This window comes from Equus asinus, chromosome 22, assembly GCF_041296235.1.
Source record: "Equus asinus isolate D_3611 breed Donkey chromosome 22, EquAss-T2T_v2, whole genome shotgun sequence".
Lineage (NCBI taxonomy): Eukaryota > Metazoa > Chordata > Mammalia > Perissodactyla > Equidae > Equus > Equus asinus.
The window spans coordinates 49262987-49279537 of NC_091811.1; the positions used below are offsets into that span (position 1 = coordinate 49262987).

The 16551-nt window shown below is 40.0% G+C and overlaps 1 long non-coding RNA gene across 2 annotated transcripts in view; it reads right to left on the reverse strand.

The window, feature by feature from the left end:
- Positions 1-4734: 4734 nt before the first annotated feature.
- The window catches only part of LOC123279968 (uncharacterized), a 40117-nt gene continuing 28300 nt past the window's right edge, over positions 4735-16551 (reverse strand). The window contains exon 7 of one of the 2 annotated variants that reach the window (XR_011496853.1): positions 4735-9005. This is a non-coding gene — a long non-coding RNA (uncharacterized lncRNA). Of the gene's footprint in view, positions 9010-16551 lie in introns of both variants that reach the window. The other variant, XR_011496852.1, reaches the window with a different exon arrangement.

Consider the following 16551-nt stretch of genomic DNA (forward strand, 5'->3'; position numbering starts at 1 on the left):
GTTCTGTTTGTTTTTCTTTTTCTCATTTTTTAAAGGTGAGTATGACAGTCTTTTATTTTTCAATCTTTAATCTTTAATGGCAAAGACAGTGAGGTTGTGTAACATAACAGCTAAATAAGAAGTCTTTAATAAAAGGAATTTACTGCAAGGGAAATCCGATAATGGCCTGAAACCCAAAATGTTAAGCCATATCAGCAAAACAGACATTTGGGAGTAGAATATATTTTACTCTGTAGAACAAAAACAGTTTAAAGATAACATGGTAGGAACAGTTATTAAAGTAGTCTTTTTTATTCGTAAGTATTTAGGGTTTTTTTGGTCATCTTTTATTACTTATTTCTGAGTTTTATCAAAGAATGTAGCCTATAAAATCTCATTTAAAAAAATTGTTAAAGCTTTTTTGTGACCAAGAACATGATCAAATGTCCTAAATTTTTCATGAACATACAAAAATATATTTTCTATTCAATACATTCTACCAAGGAATATATGATTTAATAATTTTACTATTTAATTTCTATTTGTCATTACTACTAATTTTTTTTTTTGTCCACTGGATTTGGATGATTCTGAAAGAAGTATATGAAAATATTAATTTTTAATGAAATTCTCCTTGTAGTTCTAATGCTTTGCTTTGAATATTTAACTGCTATATTATCTAACACATATGAGGTTATAACTGGTCTATCTTTTGTATAAATTGTACTTTTTATCATTATATAATCTCCACCTTTAGCATCATTGGTACTTTTAAGCTTAAATTCTGCCTTATCTGGTGTTAATATTAATTGCTGTTTGCTGTTTTCTCTTTGTTTGTGATATCTCTTTGTCCATTCCTTTATTTTGGTGTCTTTTTTTAAAAAAAATGGCTTTGTTTTAAGCATTAGAAAACACATAAACAAAATATTGCTGGGTTTTGTTATTTAACCCAACCTGCCAGTCTCTGTTTTTCAACAGAAAAATTTAGCCCATTCATATTAAGTATAACAACTGTTTTACATGCTGTCTTACTTAATGTTTACTTCGTCTTGTTTTGTGTTTCCTCTTTTTTCCTAATTTACTTTTGCTGGTTTGTTCAATTACTCTACATTCCCCAGTTTTCCCCTTGTTAATTGGAAATTTTACTGAACTCTTCCATTCCACTGGTAGTTCCCTTCTTTTTCTCACCACACACAAGCTTCCAGACTGTCATATGAAATCCACATACTATTTCTTCCTAACCAAATCACTCTTTTCTCACTATTCTCACCAATAAATGAGGCTTCTGAATGCCTTTACTTCTCCACTGTTCCTACCATGTTATCTTTAAACTGTTTTTGTTCTACAGAGTAAAATATATTCTACTCCCAAATGTCTGTTTTGCTGATATGGCTTAACATTTTGGGTTTCAGGCCATTATCGGATTTCCCTTGCAGTAAATTCCTTTTATTAAAGACTTCTTATTTAGCTGTTATTTACACAACCTCACTGCATTAGCATCTATTCCTTTAACTGTTCTTCTTGCAAGATATACTGTTTGCCATTTTTGTTTCTACTTTTCACCCTCTTCTCTGATCTGATTTCCTTAAGATGGACTGGAAGGATTATATTTTCTCTGAATTCATTTTTTTCCCAAAAGTTCAATCTTTTTGTTTCCTGGGAAAGATTCACCCTGAGCTAACATCTGTTGCCAATCTTCCTCTCTCTTTTTTTTGTCCCCAAAACCCCAGTACCTAGTTATATATTCTACTTGTAAGTCCTTCAAATTCTTCTCTGTGAGCTGCTGCCATGGCATGGCAACTGACAGACGAGTGATGTGGTTCCACACTGGGGAACCAAGCCCTGGCTGCTGAAGTGGAATACACTGAATTCTAACTGCTAGGCCATCAGGGCTGGCTCTCTGAATTCCTATATACAGGGTTTCTTTTTCTGCTGACAAATGAATAATAATATCTTGCCTGGATATAGAATTTCTGGATTGTAGTTCTTTTCTCTCCAGTATTATTAATCCTTCTTATTAGGTTCCAGATGACAGAGTCCTATGTCAGTCCAATACTCTGCTTTTTTTTTTTTTTTGATATTTATTCTTTCTGTCCTAAGTTTATAAGATTTTTTCTTTATCATTAGAGTTCAGAAATCTTACCAGGATATGCCTAAGTGTGTGAATCTTGGTAATACATTTCCATCTGCTGACTCAGAGAAATACAACATGTATTTAATTTTGCCTCTCCTCAATCTGTCCCTTTTTTTCTTTCTAATATTAGCATATAGGTCTCCTGGATCTATCTTCCAAGTCCCTTATCTTTTTTTCTCATGATTTCTACTTTGAATTTTATTCTGTATCTTGAGACACTTCTTTCAATTGATCTTCCAGGCCACTAATTTGAACCCAACACTAATCATCCAATTCACTCACTCACTTGCTTAGTTAAAAAATCATGAGCTACCTTTTTTTGTCATTGTTCAGTTCTTTAGTTGTTGTTTCAGTTTTGGGTTTTGGGGTTTTACTTTTTTTTTTTTTTAAGTATTATGAGTGATATTCTTAAGTCACTTTCATTTTTTTCCAGTTCACTTTGTTGCTTCTTCCCCCAGCAGTTTTGAATTGCCAGAGGCTCCTGCTGTGGAGGTTATGTTATTATCTCCTCCCTCTAGCTGCTTGATATCCTTGGGCTGTTTTCTAGATCAGTGATACAAATCACCTAAGGATCCTTTTCTGTTTTTTGTTTTTATTTTATATTATTACACTTCTGGGGATCTTTTCTTTTCTTTTCTTTTTGAGGAAGATTAGTCCTGAGCTAACATCTACTGCCAATCCTCCTCTTTTTATATGTGGGACGCCTGTCACAGAATGGCTTATCAAGCAGTGCATAGGTCCACACCTGGGAGCCAAACTGGCAAACTCTGGGGATCTTTCTAAAAAATAGATTCACACTCAAAAGATCTAGAGTGTGCCCTGAGTGTCTGCATTTCTGACAAGCTCACAGGTGATGTCAGTGTTGCTGGTCCATGGACCACACTTTGGATAACACAGCTACTCAGACTTGGGAATGCCTCAGAATCACCTGGAGAGCTTGTTAAAACATTGCTTGCCCCACGCCCAGAGTTTCTGATTCAGTGGGTCTGGGATGGCACCTGAAAACTTGCATCTCTAACTGGTTTTTCAGATGATGCTGATGCTGCTGGTCAGTGGCCCATGCTTTGAGATGACCTGCTACTCTAGATGGAACTCAGGTCCAGCTGCTAGTGTTCCTTATGTGCACTCTAGTCAGTGGTAGATCTACAGTTGGCTCTGCCAGGTAGATGAGTGATGTACAAGTCCAACAAGTTGCAGGCGCCTGCCACAGCACCAAAAAGAAGTTTATCTCCATCCTGGTGGTCTCCTTGGCTGCAAATGCCAGTGGTCTTTCATCCTCAGGGATGGAGCAGATTTGACCCATTCATTCAGCTCTCCTCAAGGACCAAGGAAACCAGCAGGCATCCAGGAGCACCTACCTGTGCTAAGGCCATCTCCCTCCCTTCAGACGTCTACAAGTCTACTCTGGGTCAATTGATGCTAGCCTCAGGGCTCTTTGCAGCTGGTCTCCAGGCTGTGACTCAGACTAGAGGGCAGATGTTTTGTGTCAGCTGCCAGATATCTCTGTCCAGCCCCGCTCAGACCAGGGGCATTCTCTCATCCTCTAGGCTCAGGCTGCCTGCCAGCTGCAGGAACCACTCATCTCAGGAGGAGAGGCAGCTGGATTGGTGTAGTGGAGGAGCGACAAGGAACACTATCTTCCAAACTCCTCAAGTGTTTAGGAGGAGAAGAACTGGAACTGGAGGATTCGGGAAGGTCCTATGGAAGATGAACATGCTGAGCCTTAAACATTGGGTCAACGTAAGACAGGAGAAGAGAAGAGTATTCCAGGCCAGTGGGCAGAGCTTACCTTACAAGATCAGGAGAGCTGTATGATGGCTAGCCTGGATGGAGCTGGGGGCTAATATAAAACTAGTTGTATAAAATGGGATCCTGATCAAGGAAATCTATGAGTGCTAGACTGATGAATTTTGAGTTTGATCTTGTATGTGGAGAGAGTAGGATGACATAGTGAAATAGCATGAATGTTGTGGTGAGAAAGACCTGAGTATAAGTCTTAGCTCTGCATTTGCTGGTTTTGTGAACTTGGGCAAATTGCTTGTGTTTTCTAACACTTGTCCTGTAAAATGGAGATAACAATGCCTTCTTCCAGAGCTCTCGCTAGGAGATCATGTCTGTGAAAGACATCATGAACTGATCTCCTTGTCCTGGTGGTATTGAGGAAGGGAAGAATTGTCTCTTGAGACCCCAAAGGAAACAGAAATGTCACTGGGGGAAAGGGGTTGAGGAGGTGGCAAGAGGAAATCAGTTTGAAACAGACAAGGTTGAGAAGACACCAAACTTTATTTGTGGGAGCAGGTTTTTTTTTTTTTTTTTGGAGACAAGTTGTTGAAAGACAGTGGGGAAAGCAGGAAAATAAAGAAAGGAAAAGGAACTAAGGGAGCGAAGTAAGAGGACATAAAGATTTCCTTCGCATTTCTGAATCAGGATCATCCATGTGGAAGATAGAGCGAGGGACACAGAATAACCCATCAGGCCTGAAATTGGATGATTTAAACTGTGGCAAATTGTAGAAGGGAGAAACCAACTATCAGAAGAGTTGTAAATAGATTCCCCCCAAAGCTAGTATACAACTTACAGTACGCTCTAGGAATTTTGGCATTATTTATTGTTTTGTTAACTTTGTACACAAATATGTAAAATTTTTCTACCTTGAACGTGGTAGGGTGAAAACAGAATGCCTATGTTTATAATGGAATTTGAGCCATCTTGGCAAAAAAGCTTCACAATCACTAGTTTTAGGACGAAGGTGATTAATCTCTGAGATACTAGAAGAAAAATGTAATGTCCAAATAAGAGACACTATTTTCAATTGTTTGAATATTATTTGCCTAAAAGGAAAGATTTCAGATCTTAGAAAAATGATCATAAGAGCCTCACAAATACTTCTCAGGTTTTTCCTAAGTTTTGAAACACTGAGGCAACCATCTGTGGGAAACGCAGCAGATGCGTTAAAGAGTATTCTTATCGGAGCAAATTAAAATAAATATATATGCAACAGTGTCTAGCACGATGTCCAGCAAACAAGACAAGCTCAGTAGATGTTAGGAGAATCCAAGTCAATCTTTTAATCCAAATTTAATCCAAACTACTATCAGATAACTCTTTGCTTTAGAGCAGATTCTGGTCCAAAAATGTGGCTGGGGTAAGCCTCACGGGTAACCACTGCTAATTCAGAGCTCCAGGAGACAGCCTGAGGATTATCTGAAATTCACTCCATTTTTCAGTAAGCAGTTTAGCGGGTTACAAGGATAGCATTTCTATTACTCCTTTTAAGAAGTCCATGATTACTGCTGGCAAGTTGATTGGAAGACTGTTGGGGTTAAGATTATATCTTTGGTCATGGAGCAATGCACTGATCTGTCCACAAAAGAGAGGGTTCCACAGCCTCCCCCTTCCTGGAGTCCTTGGCTGGGGATGAGATGTATTAACTAGAGATCGATCGTAGTTTTGGAGGGCACATTTCCATTTATTGAATTCTTATTATATGCTGGGTACTTTGCATTTTCTCATTTAATCCTCATAACAGTGCCATGAGATAGGTACTATTATCATCTTCAATTCACATATGAGAAAACACCGTCACGATTAAAACCAGGGCAGTGTCAGTAGTTAAGCAGAATTTGGAATCAAACTGACTTCACTTTAATTCTTGACCCATGACTTTGGCATTTCCTACCCTTAGTGGGTCTCAATTTACTAATTCTACCTTTTGTAGAATAATTCCTACAAGGCTAGAATTAGAAGTCGAAGTTATATTTACCTAACAAGCATTTTTTAATATCTGCTAAAAGCCAGTTGTGGACACCAAATGTCCAACATGCAGTGTTTGGGAATAATTGAGTCAAATTTGTTTTATTCATCAGGTTGCTTGGTGTCATGAAGACCTAGTTGGAATCAACTCCGTACCATGGCATCAAGCTAGAACTAAATTTTCAGGAGCTAGTAATCTTTAATGGATTCAGCAACTTTCCCCCTTGTTTCTTTTTAAGGTGTGCCTTTTTTTTTTTTTTGGTGAGGAAGATTGGCCCTGAGCTAACATCTATTGCCAATCTTCCTCTTTTTTTTCTCTCCCCAAAGCCCCAGTACATAGTTGTATATCCTAGTTGTAAGTCCTTCTGGTTCTTCTATGTGGGATGCCACCACAGCATGGCTTGATGAGCAGTTTGTAGGTCCATGCCCAGGATCCGAACTGGTGAACCCCAGGCTACCAAAGTGGAGCATGCAAACTTAACCACTACACCACCGGGCCAGCCTCCCTTGTTGTTCCTTAAAAATCCCCTCCCCAGAACTCTCCCCCTCCATAACACAGGTATTTTGTATTCTACCTGCCCCCACCTAAAGATAAATAAAGGGAAGACTGAGGAAACGTATACATGTCTATTGCATTTACCATCATATTCACCATTTTCAGCACTCTTGTTTCCTTCTTGAAGATTCAAGTTCTCTTCTAGTAGCATTTCTTAGTGCAGGTCTTCTGGCAATGAATTCTATTAGTTTCCATTTGTCTGAAAATGGTTTTTTTGGTCATCATTTTTTAAATGCTTTAACTGAGAAACAATTTTCCTTCAGTAAAATGCACAAATCTTAATATATAGCTTGATGAATTTTTATATAAGTATACACCCATGTAACTATCACCCCAATAAAGATACAAACATTTCTGCCACCCCACAAATTCCCCAGTGCCTCTTTGTAGTCAGTTCTCTTCTCTATCCCCCAGCCCTTGGCAATCACTAATCTGTTCTCTGTCACTATAGTTTTGTCTTTTCCAAAATGTCATATAAATAGACTCATGTAGTACATCCCTTTTGCATCTGGCTTCTTTCACTTGACACAATGTATTTGAGATTCATCCAAGTCATTGCCTGTATCAGTAGTTCATTCCTTTTCATTGCTGGGTAGTATTCCACTGTATGAATATACTGAAGCTTGTTTATCCATTTACCTCTAAGGACACTTGGGTTGTTTTCAGTTTCTGGCAATTTTGGATAGAGCTGCTGTAAAATTAGGGTATAAGTTTTTGTGTGAATATGATTTTCATTCATGCAGGGTAAATTCCTAAGAAAAGTAATGCTGAGTTATAAATATATGTTTAATATTATAAGAAACATGCTTTTCAAAATGCTACACCATTTTACATTTCCACCAACAATATGTGAATTTCCGTTACTTTGTAACTTGCCCAGTATGTGGTATTGTCAGTTTCACTTTATTTTAGCCATTCTCATAGGTGGTATCTCATTGTGGTTTTAATTTGCATTTCCCTAATCACTAATAATGTTGAGCACCTTTTCATGTGATTATTTGCCATCGGTATATCTTCTTTGATGAAAGGTCTTCAAATCTTTTGCCCATTTTTTTACTGAGTTGTTTTTTTTTTCCTTACTGCTGAATTTTGAAAGTTCTTTATATACTGTACCCACAAATCCTTGATTAAACATGGGTTCTTCTGAAAATATTTTCTCTGAGTCTGTAGCCAGTCTTTCTATTTTCTTAACAGTGTCTTTCAAAGAGAAGAAGCTTTTAATTGTGATAAAGTCCAATTTATCACTTTGTTTTCTGGCCTGTGCTTTTATATCACATCTAAGAAATTGACTACCCCAAGGGCACAAAGATTTTTTCCTATGTTTTATTCTAGAACTTTTACAGTTTTACATTGTACATTTAGGTCTATGATACATTTTGGGTTCATTTTTGTATATGGTCCAAGGTATCATCAAGGTTCTTTTTTTTTTCGCATATGAATGTCCAATTGTTCCAGCGCCATTTCTCAGCTCCATGACTCCATTCGCTCCATTGACTCTCTATTAACAGTTTATTTCATCTTTATTATATCTTTCAGGAATTTTATTTCATACTTGCATTGGCCAAGAACTGAGTTTTGAACTTTCGTAATAAAACACTTGAATGATTTAGGAAGGAAGAAGGAGAGGGAGGGAAGGAAATAAAAAGCAAAACAAATAGGAAATTAATTGAAAATCTTTGGGCTGCTGGTCCTGGCGTGCTTCCTGGCTGAGGGAGCACCACCCTTACACACAGCCCAGGTTTGAGGAAGGTCTAAGCTTGGGATCCTGCCTGGGGAAGGCATAGTTAGGCGCCTACCTCAGGCCCAGGGGCCATGGACAGCCCAGAGGGCTGCGTAAGGCTCTCCTGGGGCAGAGGGTGTCAAGAGAGAGAAGACTCTGAATGGGGGCTAGAGGCTGTGAAAGAAGTCTCCCCCTTTTCACTTATATTCAAGTCTGAGTCATTGTTTTCGGTATAAAATACCAAGAGCCCCCACACCTGAGTGGGTAATTTCTTGTTCTCGCTAAGACTCACATCACTAAATGTGAACAAAGCCAATGTAAATTTGGCAGCCTAGTAAAAAACAATGGGCATAAAGGTTCCTTCCTCCTCCTCTTCTTCCTCCTTCTATCCAGAAGGCAACATAAAGGCACAATTAGTCAACCACCTAAATAAGTGCTTTAGCTTCAGCTACCCAAAAGTGTGTGGCCATGCCTCGTGGCTGGCTACAAGATGCAGAAATCCAGAGATGCGATCCATCTGAACCGTTATGAGGACGTAAAGCAGGTAGGAGCCACCCCACCATTATCACATTCATCCTTGCAGATGGAGGCTCCTCTGTTCCCTGCTGCTTCCTTGTTATCTTTGTGTTCTGGAAGAGGCAGCACAATGCTAGATGACTCTTGTGCACTGTCTTTCACACTGTTGTAGTCTTAGAGTGAAAATCACAGAAAGCGCTGCTGTGGTGAGATATTTGTATATTTCTAATGTATTGGTCATGTCCATCAACATTCTTAATAAAATCGAATTCACAGGTTCTACTGTGATCAGCACATGTGGCATGAGGTCCTCTGTCGATCGCTCAGTCCAGCTGCTCTCGGCAGACCTAGCTTCAGGTTGCGTTGATACCACACAACCAATTGGAAATTTGAAAACAGAGAGGTTTAGTGAAAATTATGTATTTAAGAAACTGAGACAACTACTAAAGCAATTCAGTAAGTTGCTGAATTTTCTGTGCTTTCGTAGGACTTTACCCATATCACACTGTACTTAGCCATATTCATTCCTGTGTCCCCATGTACCTGGTTATGTCTAGTTCATCCATACATCATCAATACATATTCATTCCCACATTTAGAAGAGTGGTGATTTCAGACTGTGTGCTCAATAAATATTTGCTGACTTTGATTAAAAATTTTCTAATTCACCAAAGACATAGAAGGCAATTTGTCATATCTGCAGATATCACAGAGCCTGAAGAGTTGACACTGTTGATGTCGATGACATAATCAGCAGGCTGGAATTCAACCTTATCCTACCAATTTGGAATGTTGGGCCACTAAAACCACAAAGAAATTAATAGGAATATAGGCAAAGACCCATGTAAAAGTTAGTTTTAACTGGGTTTTCTTAAGTATGGGATGGATATCTGGCTTGATAGCTGCCCTTTAAGTGAAAAACATCTAGCAATTTTCAGTGGCCACAAACTCAATACAAGTGTGATATGGCAGCTTGCAATGTTAATCCAATTTAAATGACAAGTAGTAAAAGCTCAGATGCAGTTCGGGGAAGTAGCACACTCATCGTACTCTCTGCTGGTCAAGCCACATGCAGAAGGAAACATGCACTTTCCAGTACTACATTCTCAGGGGAGAACTGGCCCTTAGAGCATCTCCTGCAAGATGGGAACAGATGAGGGTTAACCCATGGTGTGTACATGGCTCTGAATAATTTGTGACTCACTGAATTCAGTGAGTGAGAGGGGCCCTGTAACTTACAATGTACTGGGAAGCTGTCTTCTTTGTGGGTTCAGATTGAACTGTCTCTGAGAACTGGTTTTTGCATATGGGAGGCACATGGGCACAGTCTAGGAGAGCTCTGTTCGAAGCAGTGAGCATCGGGGTTAAAGAAGCAAAGCCCCCTGAAAGCCATCCTTCCTGGGACTTGTCTACCGGTGTCTTTGAAATGTAGCCTTTAGCCGGGGTTTTCTCACGCATAGATGCTGTGCATCTTCCATCTGCCTCAGCTTAGTGCCTCTCAAACTGCCTGCCCCCACTCCAATGCCAGAACACTAGGCCAGCTCTGCTGAACTGGCTGCTGACATGGGGAACTCTTTGAAAGTGTAGAAGCAGGGACAGGAACGGCCACAATCCAGCTTCCTTGGGACATGCTTCTGCTTTGTGTACTCCTGGTACCCTCTCATCTTCGGCAGCCCATCTCTCTCTCCCCTGATCTTGTGCATGACTGTCCTGCTGGAGCATCTTTCTGCTCTCCTCACCCTCTTGCACTGATTCCTGACTGCCTCAGACTTCTGCTTCTTCTGGGTTCTAAGTTGATTGCTCACTGGTGTCCTCCGCCCGCTGGTCTTAGCATACAGCAGACCCTCTTGCTCTTAGTTCCTCATCTTCTCCAGCATTTACTTTTTCAGACTCTTAGCTAATTTGAATAAACGCAACAATTTATGAAGGGGTAGAAAAAATAATTTATATACACTTGGCATACCTGGGATATAATCTTTTTTTTTTTTTAAGTGGCTCCTTCTTCCTGTCTCATAGCACAGGAGTTAAGCTCATAACCTCTGGGGTCAGCCATGTGCAGGTTCAAATCCTAGGCCTGCCACCAACAGACTGTACTAGCTTTGGCGAGTTCCTTAGTATCATTGAGCATTAGCTTCTTCAGTAAAATGAGAATTAAAACTAATGTAGAGATTAAATGAGTTAAGGTAGGTAAAGTTCTGGCAAGTATGGGGTACATAGTAAGGCTAAATGAATGATACTTGTTATTGTGACTTACAACACTTATAACTACATGCCTTTTCATACCTTATATAAAACTATATAATTTTAATCTACTATAACACTTATAATTATTTTAAAATATCCTTTTAACATCCCTCCTCAAATTTTTCCAATTCTGCATTTTTGCTGTTTAGTAGAGGAGATTAACGAATTGTGGAAAAATTGAATTGCTAGTTGAATAGAATATTAACAGTTAACGTATGGTACTGGCTTTATCTTGGGAAATAGATCTTGGAAATTTAACTAGATATTTCTTTTCTTTTCTTTTCTTTTCTTTCACATTACATTATCCTAGAAGCAAAGTGGCCAAGGGCCCTTAATATCTGGGCAACAAAACCAAGTTCAATGTAAATGGATTTATTCCCTCTTGGGCTGTCATATTATTTGAATTAGTAAATCGATATCAACTTGTACAGTATCCTCATATCCATGAATTAAATTAGTTCAAGGCTTTTTTCCAAAGGAGACAAACCTCATAATTAATTTTATTTGGTCATTATCTAGAATATGATCATGATTTTTAAATGTTGAGTCCTAGACATTTCTATGTATAGAAATCTCATTTGGGAATTCAGAAACCTATCTGTTTGCTCCTTTCAATATTGGTGTGTCCTAGCCACTGGTTCTTTAAATCATATTACTGCTCAGTACTTTTCTTTCTTAAAAGGTGTCTGGATTTCAGACAGCTAACATCAGGTAAACACAAGGAAGAAAAGTCAAAGAATCCCCAGTGGGGATAACAAGAAGATACAGTTGCGGCTGAGTAAACAAAGGAGTGGAAGAGAGAAAACAGATAAAAAGACCATCCCTTTGGTGCAGGCCGAGCAGTCTGGGATGCAGCGTCAGCTGTGAACCCCGAGAAGTCTCGGCGCAGGAGTGAGTGGCTTAGATTGCATGTTCTTCATGGCTCTGGGGGAGAGGAAAAGGGATGCTACCAGTCATGAAGCATCCAAACAACACAGATACTGGTCCGGAAGGCCCTTTCATATTCAACAAAGGGCTGACTGACCCCCAGGCTCTGGAAGGGCTCGTGGGCAGCTCCCACCTGACTGATGCATGGAAGGAAATTGCATTATAAGTGGAACCTAAGGTTGTTAGTTTTGTTTCATCACTGTAGAAACAGGATAAAAAAGTTTCCTTTTGTAAGAGAGCAGTTGGCTAACTGACTGCTAACTTGCACGTACACCCTGTCATCACACGGCGCTCCCATCACACTCACATTAAATTCTTATGTGCCCAGTGATGTCCATGGAGCTTCTGTTTTGTGACTGAGTTTGGTTGGAGAGAGCACCAAAAGAGAGGGAGAGATGGGGATTGTGGCATCTTTGCCCCAACCGATGCCTTAGTCCAAACTGAGGTGGTAGAGGGTGGCAATTGGAAACTTAGGGAATGTTTCCAAGAGAATGTTTGAGACTCTGGCCAAGGAATGAGTGCCAGGTACTGACAGAATTACTGTCATGGGAAAATTTGTAAGATTCTGAGTGAGAGTAAAGGCCAGAAGCTGGAAGAGCAGGAAGGACTCTGGATGCCATCAGATCTGCTTAAGGACCCGTGTGACCAAGAGAAGCAGGGAATTAGAGAGAGGGCTTTCCCTCCTTTGCATGAAACCCAACAGCACCACACACACCAAGAATATGGCTCCTTTGGCGTGAACACCAACAGACAGTGGCGGTTGGCAGCAGTAGTAAATCAAATGGCAAACAGGCAAAGGCATGAGTAAGTGCAGCCAGTAGAAGGACAAGGTAGTCGCCATGTGGCAGTTGTGTCGGACAAACACGTCTGTGGGCGAAAGTGAAGCAGCTCTTTGGGAAGTCCCCAAAATAAATAGGGACAATTTGAGGAAGGTGCTAAATTACTATTTGAGAAGATGTAGTGTGGCCACAGGAAATTCCACAGGCTGGGGAGGCCAGATGACATCATGTTTACACTTTCAAATAATGGAATGGCGCTCACACATCCCATATAGCTCTTGCCACCATCTCAAAAAATAAAGAAAATAAAGAAAAAAAACAGAAAGGAGGGAAGGCACCTCAAATTACCAGTGTCAGGAATTTAATGTATGATGTACTCTCTTCGTACTGAATGATATGAAAATGCATTAGCATTGCTTACAAAACCTCCTGAAGCAACTGCCTATTATTTTTAATCTTGAAAAGTAACCAAGGGTTAATGATAAAATTTGTACCACGGTAGTACAAATTACAGATGCAAGTATTGCTACAATTTGCCTTATGAAGTGCCCAATTACCTCCCATGAGGTTGCAACCACAATATACACCTTAACAACCAGTCTCTATCTTCTCTTACCTGCTTCTAATCTTCTACATGTCTGAAAGGTTCACACAAGACCTTCTGTGCCAATTGTGTCAGCTAGTGTCAATTAAGTGCAAGAAAATTAATATGGAGGTTAAGTTGGGGTGGCTTCCTCTCAATGATGAAACAAGGGACCATCAAAGTTCATCAGAGCATCTGTGAATGCTAGCTGAGGGAGGGACTTTCATAAAGTTTTATTATGAAATGCAAGGTTTGCACTGATCACAATAATTCATAATCTCAGTGTCTGCACCTTGATGATGAAAAGTGAAGCCTCAATTAAGTGAAATTGCTAGACCACTATGATGAAATATTTCTGATTAATGTTTTTTTAAAATGTCAGTACTTGGTCAGCGTCTTTCTAAATGCTTTACCAGGCAACTGCTCTGCTTTAAGAGGCACAGATCCATTCTGACCTAACTGATATAACTGTTGGTCATTTTAGACCTTACAGGGCCTCTGCTTCATATCTCTGAACTATCACTTCGCATTTTTCTGGTACCAAACATATTGTTTTTGTTCATTCATCAATCTATTTGACAAATATTGACTGAATGCCTACTACGTGCCAGGTACTCTTCTAGAGGCTGAGGGTATAACAGAGAATAAAACAGATAAAAGAATCTCTTCTTCCATGAAGATTAAATTCTAGTACAATGTTATATGTACAAGGAATAAAATGTCGGGCAGTCTTGGCTTTTCCTAGGACATATGCTAGTAGTTCAGCTAAGATCAGCTAGCTTGATGTTGTTTGCTGTTTTCTCCTGAAATATACATTTCTAATTTTTTTAAATCACGGTTTCCGGGAGTTACATTCTGCCTAGTGAAGGTATTTTCCACTGTAATTCTCTTGCTAGAGTACAATGAGATAGAAAAACCATATATAGCAGAAAGAATGCTGGATCTCTAAGTTCTTTTAAATCTAGAACTTTTTTTTAGCTTCCTGGCCTAATTTATCCCCTCTACTAAAAAAAATGAAAAAGTAAAACAACTCAACTCTTTGCCAGTGCCAAACGGAGGACAGAACATCATTACTAACCATTACAACCCTTCTGCAATCTTAGCCCTGTCACAAAAAACATCCTGTAATTTTCCCCCCTCCAAAATCAGAACGGAATCCAAGAAGATCCGTACGGAACTGGATGCTAATAATAGTCCACTCCCACTGATCATGGACAGGCTGAAGGCTTCACAAACCTTTTCAGAGAACAGTTTGATATAATTTCGAAGTCACAAATGGTTCTGTTTCTCCAAGCAGGCATTTTTCAGAGGACTGAGCTTAGCCAAGAAATCCTAAAACTGAAGAGAGCTGGTGAAACTTGAAGGTAGTTCAGAAAAGAGCAGCTGAAATGGCTGAAAGCTTGGACGATCCTCGTAGTGAGGAGATGCTAGAGGAACCAAATTTATTTCTCTGAGTTGGTTGGGTAAGAAAGAGAGAGAACTCAAGACAGTTCAAAGGTGCGTGGCAGTGAGTCACTGTGAGCAATTGACCTACAGTACAGCTGTTCCTCAGTATCCCTCAGGGATTGGTTCCAGGACCCCCCACAGATACCAAAATCCTTAGATGCTCAAGGCCCTTAGTCGGCGTTCAGTATCCTTCGGTTCCTCATCTGCGGATTCAAACAACTGCGGATCATAAACGTAGTATATACAACTGCAGATGGTAAACATAGTCTATATGGAGGGCCAACAGTATACGGAGAGAGCTAAGCTTATAATACTACTATGTTGAACGCTTTACATGTATTGTCTCTTTAAAGCCTTTCAATGACTCAGGAGGCAGATATTGTTACTATTCCCCTTGCACACCTGAGGATAACCGAGGCTTAAGTTGCACAAACTTGCACAAGCCCGCATAGCTAGTCGTGGAAGAGCTGGAACTTGACCCCAAGTTGACCCTAGCGCCCCAGCTCTTGGTCACTACACCATACTGCCTTAAGGGCAGAAACGTCCGGCTGTCCGTAAGGATGTGAAGAAATGAGGACATATAAACAAAAAAGATTTTGATACTCACCACTCCAGAGATTGTAAATGGAAACAGAATGTCTTATTGGGATGGATGGGGTTTGGGTTTGCCTGAAAGCTAAAAGCTAAATGAAAATGGCTTTGGGGCCTCTTTCTTTCTGGAAATGATTGAAAAGATGGTTTTAACTCATTATACCTTTTGGAAGACAGGTGACATAAGAAAATTAACATTTTGATTAATTAACGTACCTGATATCATGGGTGTGTCAACTACCCAATTAGAGAGTGAAATCATCCCAAGTGGGGAAAGGTGGAGTACCCACAATTCAGACGCTCTAACATTATAATAGCCAGGTGAGCACTCATGTCTTGGTGATTCCGTATCGGTGAAGAGGTGGGCAGAATGTACATAGAAAACTTATGAACTGTCTATCTGTGGTTTGTCTCGGGGTGGGATTCCTGGATATATTTTGCTTTAATGCCTAATAGAAAAGACCCTCAAAGAAATGGACATGAACCTTTTAAGAAATCTGAGATGACAAAGTGCTCGTGTTTCCCAAATTTGTGCTCTGGGGACACTAATTATAGGTGACGTGCTCAAAAATGGATTCCGCGGTCAAAGGCCCACAAGCACATCAGCATCCTATTAAAGGCTCTGAGAAGTTGAGCAATAAAAAAATTGAGTTAACTTGGTTTAACCAACGTTTCCCAAATGTATCGGCTACAGAACCATTTAAAAAAATTTGAACGCTTATAAACCACCCATTGAACCAGTGTTTTACTGAACATATTACCGAGGTTTGTTTAAGACTCACATCTAGGTGATTTTCACTGTGTGAAATTACATGATTCTTTGGTTACTTGCGTATTCTCCCTCAGCCACCCCCTGAGGTCAGAGGCTCACCCGTCTACAGACTTCCCTTACTGTGAATATTCTGTTATGACACCTTTTGTCCCCCTAAGCTTTCTGAGGGCTATGGAATCTCTGATAATGACTCCTAGGAAAACCAGGGCCCCTGAGCCCACTCCGTGCTGTGACAGGCAGTGGGGACACTGCGTGGATAGAAGAGACATGGTTCCTGCCAAAGCAGAGCTGAGGGAAACGGACTGTCGGATAGTTAAGCAATGAGGGAGAATATTTCCCAATGTAAAATTTTAAGCTAGTAAATGAAGTCTGCCTCAATCTTCCGTGTTTTAGTTGGTGTGAGCTGTCCCTCGCATGCTTACCCCTGGACACTTGCAAGAGGCAGGTTCCGGCCAGTGGTGTGCTGAACAGCCAGCTGGGGGGAGGGGGCTTTATTTATAGCATTTGTAGATTTCCCTGATGTAAATACTCTCACCATATTGGATTTCAAG